This window comes from Gossypium arboreum, chromosome 8 (genome assembly GCF_025698485.1).
Source record: "Gossypium arboreum isolate Shixiya-1 chromosome 8, ASM2569848v2, whole genome shotgun sequence".
In the NCBI taxonomy this organism is placed as follows: Eukaryota; Viridiplantae; Streptophyta; class Magnoliopsida; order Malvales; family Malvaceae; genus Gossypium; species Gossypium arboreum.
This window is the reverse complement of record NC_069077.1, coordinates 29,109,061-29,114,080: the sequence shown is the minus strand read 5'-3', so window position 1 is coordinate 29,114,080 and position 5,020 is coordinate 29,109,061. Positions and strand designations below refer to the sequence as shown.

Here is a 5,020-nt window from a genome sequence, read left to right as displayed (position 1 = left end):
TGGCATGTATAGGGATCTAGTTTTATGACATGTGTTGTCATGATTTTAGCCAAATGTATTGGCTTATATTAAGTTATATGTATTTGGCCATGAGATGTGGCTCATATTGATTACGGTTTGAATCCAGGGATTGTCATGCCACATATTCAAGCTCAACATTTTGAGTTGAAATCAATGATGTTTCAAATGCTACAAACAGTAAAAAAATTCAATGGATTATCTACCAAAGATCTGTGGCTACATTTAAGACTCTTTTTGGAGGTTTGTGATTCATTTAGGCAACAAGATGTTCTTGAAGATGCTTTAAGAATCAAGTCATTTCCTTACTCATTGCGAGATCGTGCCGGATCATGGTTGAATGCTTTGCTGTCAGGAACAATGGAATCTTGGAGTGAATTTTGTCAAAGGTTTTTGTTGAGATACAACCCTCCAAACATGAATGCCAAATTGAGGAATGATATTACATCTTTTCAGAAATCTAAAGATGAGACATTATATGAAGCTTGGGAGCGGTTCAAGGAATTGATTAGAAAATGCCCGATGCATGGTTTCCAACATTGGACACAAATGGTAATGTTTTATAATGGACCGAATGCACATACAAGAATGGTAGTTGATGCATCTGCCAATGGGACTTTGCTAGATAAATTGTATAATGAGGCATATGAAATTTTGGAAAGGATAGTTAACAATGATTATTAATATCCAACTACAAGAGTGGATACTAATAGAAGAGTTGTTGGAGCTATAGAGCTTGATGCAATCACTTCATTAATTGCTCAGGTATCATCCCTAACTAATATGATTAAAATATTGAAGAGACTAGCCATAGTGTAGGAAATGAAAGTAGAAGAATTAACATATATTTATTGTGGGGAAGATCATGTTTTTGATGAATACCTATTGAACCCAGCTTTAGTATGTTACATGGTAAATTTCAATCGAAACAATAACCCATATTCCAATACATACAATCCAGGATGTAAACAACATCCTAATTTTAGTTGGAGTAATCAAGGTGTGGGAAATTCCAGTAATCAAGGACTAGGGTTAAGAGGAACTACCTGACATATCGAAACATTTAGCATTTATTTCATAATCAATATAGCATCAAAGTCATACATCATTATAGAGTCCCTTACGTAGGTCAATGAGACCTTAAACATGTATTAGAAAAGGGTCGAGACTAAATCAACCTCATACAAAATTTTTCAAAACTTAAACTTTTTTCTAAGTTATAAAGGTCACACGCCCGTGTGAACACACCATGTGCCTCACACGGCATTAGACACTCCCCTGTGTCTATGCCGTGGCAAAACAGGGCATACATATTGACTTGTCCACACGGCCGTAAGACACGCCCGTGTGAAAATTACGGAGGATACTAACTAGGGACACACGGCTGACCACAGTCACATGTGCCAGCCCATGTGCCACACACGACTGATACACACGCCCGTGTGTTTAGGCCGTGTCAAAACCGGAGGGTATACTGAATTAAAATCGTAGGGTACCCTAAGGGACACACGGCCGTGTAACATGACCGTATGTCCACATGGCTGAGACACACGCCCTTGTCTCTGCCCATGTGGACAAGAATAGACCATTTGAAAAGCCAAATTTGCCACCCTACAATCATGAACTCATAACAACCAATTTGGAACCATTTGCATACACTTATAGGCAGCCCAAAACATACCAAATTACACACATTTCATGCCATTTCATAGACAAACATTTCATTTCTCAATTTCATAACTAAAACATACTAAACCAATGTACCAAAATCATCACAACTTACATAAGTTCCAAATACATAAACTCTTCATTTTATCACGTATTTCATACTACAAAACTTACCAATTCAAGATTCCATATTCAAACCATCACATAAGCATTATATACATCAAATAACTTACTTATCAAACACATCATTTAGGCCAACTTAAAAGGCCATACATACCAATATTTACAAGCCAAATCTCATGGCTAGATATTCATATCATAAAACCTATCAAAATAACTCTAGCCTATACATGTCATATACCATATATACATTGGTATATACAAATTTCAAAATGGTACCAAATAGGTGTCCGATAGTGTGAATGAGTAGCTAACAATCCCCGGATCCGAGCTAGCTTTATAACACTGTAAAATAGAGAACATTTCACACAGTAAGCTTTGAAGCTTAGTAAGTTCGCACCGAATATAATCAACAGTTTATTTAATATGAAATGTCAAATAATTAAACAATTAGTAGTTCACAAATCATCCATCAATTCTATTCCATATATGTCTGTACAAATTCATCAAGCTTCATACACATAGAATCATCTACCACATGGGTATTGTACATACCTGAACTTTCTCGTATTTATTCATTTCATTCTCACCTCTCGTTCAAATACATTAATTCATTCGGAAGTCTTTCCATGCGTTAAGAATTCACACACTTAGTGCTTTAATGATTAGCCGAAGCTATAACGATCTCACTGTAACACCCTATACCCGTATCCTACGCCGGGGCGGGATACGAGGCGTTACCTAATTTGAACTCATACTTGCAACCAATTTCAAGTATTCATGACTTGGAAAAATTTAAAATTTCTTAAACTTATCAATATATTCTTAATATGGGTTTATGAGGCCCAAAACACACATCGAAAATCATTCGGGACCAATCTGAGTCCTTTTTCCAACTATAGAGAAATGTCACTTGACACAGGGGCACACTCCCGTGTGGGAGGGGCAACACGCCCATGTGACCAGCCAACATGGTCGTGCTAATGGCCTGTGCGTCTCACAAGGCCTAAGTTGTAACACCTCTTACCCGTATCTGAGACCAGACAGGGTACGAGGCATTACTAGACTTAAACAGAAACAGACATACAAAATCGGGCTGTAAAATTTCATCCAATCTAAAACCATTTAATTAAGTTAAAATGTCCCTATTATGAACCTACGAGGCCCAAAACATGCATTATTGATGTTCCTGAACTAAACCGAGAACTTACGAAAATTCTAAGAAAATTTCTAGGTTAAAGCCTCATACGCCTGTGTGGAGGCATTGCACACGCCCGTGTGCTTGGGGACATGCCCATGTCCCACACCCGTGTGGAATTATTGGATTTACTTTCCACTTTGAACCTACAGGGGTTTTCACACGGCTGGGCACACGCCCGTGTCCTTGGCCCGTGTTCCTCACACGGCCTGAGACACGCTCATGTGGTAGTCCATGTGATTTTAGCGAGCATTTTGTTTATGACGTCATCATACAATTTTGAGGCACACGGCCAAGCACACACCCGTGGCCAGAGACCGTGTCCTCCACACGGTTGAGACACACGACCGTGTCTCTGCCCGTGTGTTTACTACCATACATGTTGACCTAAAATTCAAGGTGCAAAGGGCACATGGCCGAATGACACGCCCATGGGGCTGACCGTGTGTCATACACGGCCTAGACACATGCTCGTGTGTCTACCCGTGTGGACCATTTGGAGGCTACTCTCTAAGCTATTGGTCACCCTTAAACACTCATACACTTCCATATGTTCAATGGCATATGCCATGATATATTTGGACACTTAAACATGCAACATTATAGCATCATTATGACTCCTTTTACATACTAGACCATTAGTATACACACAAACTTATCTTTTAGTCATTCCACACCAATTTCATGGTTTACCATACTCTTTATTATCATTCCATTATGAGTGCTAAATCATGCAACCACATACTAGCAATTGAATAATCATCCATCAAACCAACACATACACATCTTTGTATGCATGTAAAAGTAAACTTAGGGATACATCCCAATCAATAATATGGACCAAATCACACGGCCACATACAAGATAATCAATACCCAAATGAGCCATTATACTTGGCTACTTCAACATGACACATATACACAAAATAGACAAGTTTCCTATACATGTCATGACCAAAATAATTAACCCTTTTTATACCCAAATTTCTTGAAGAAAGTGTGATCCGAGCTCCAACGTCCCCCGATCCTTCGAGCTAGCTTGACGTATTTACAAAGAAGGGAAAAGAGAGGAGGGTAAGCTATGAGGCTTAGTATGTACACATACAAACAATCTACATTTTGCAACTGTTGAATATCTAAGCATAATTGCTTATCCATGATGATACTTTTCATTATATCATACATATACTTACTTTCCCTATTCATATGCACATGCTTATCCAAATACATATCTTTTCATATACTAAGTCCTCATAGGGTTATAGTACATTCCTGTGCCATCCTGCACACACTTGGCCTACTTAAATTTTACTTTCGGAATTCATATTACGTTACCCGTTGAACACTTGTAATATGATTTAGATACACGAAAGGAATGCGCCGAAGTGCCTGAACGTAGCCTTCGCTACCTGACAGAAAGTGCATTGAAGTGCCTCATATCACAGAATCACATGCCGCTCTCAACGGGGCTTCTCAAAGAGCTAAGAGAGTATCCAAACATAACTCAAGATACCCAGCACCCAGACCCTAGCATGTATCACATATTAAATGAGCTCATAACACACATAACTATCCTAGTGACATGTCACTTGTATCCTCAACTCTTCCTAAGGTTGAAACGGGATTTTAGACTTCCAGACCTTTACCGAACGTACTCGCATAATGGTTTCTTTCACATGGCCAACGTCTCATAATCATATAGCAAAACATCAAAACATGTTATATTGTCAGCATAGCCAAATAAGCATATTAAGCATACATATATCAATAAATCATTTAATAACAATAATTAATATATTTATTTGCATATGTACCTACCTTGATACAAAATATTAGAAATCAAGCCTAAACCTCGTAAACCTTGCTCTTTCCCCGATTAAGGCTCGTATCTCGATTCTCTTGATTTATAATACCAAATTTAGCTTGTTTAATACATACATTACTCAAAATGACCCCAAAATTCATACTTGGGTAAAATTACTTATTTACCCTATACTTTCATATATTTGCAATTTAG

The 5,020-nt window shown here is 38.0% G+C and overlaps 1 non-coding gene across 1 annotated transcript; it reads right to left on the bottom strand.

Annotated features, from left to right (window-relative positions):
- Positions 1–444: 444 nt before the first annotated feature.
- On the bottom strand, positions 445–551 carry LOC128279967 (small nucleolar RNA R71). The gene has a single exon (XR_008270151.1). It is a non-coding gene; the product is annotated as a small nucleolar RNA R71 (small nucleolar RNA).
- Between the last annotated feature and the right edge of the window lie 4,469 nt (positions 552–5,020).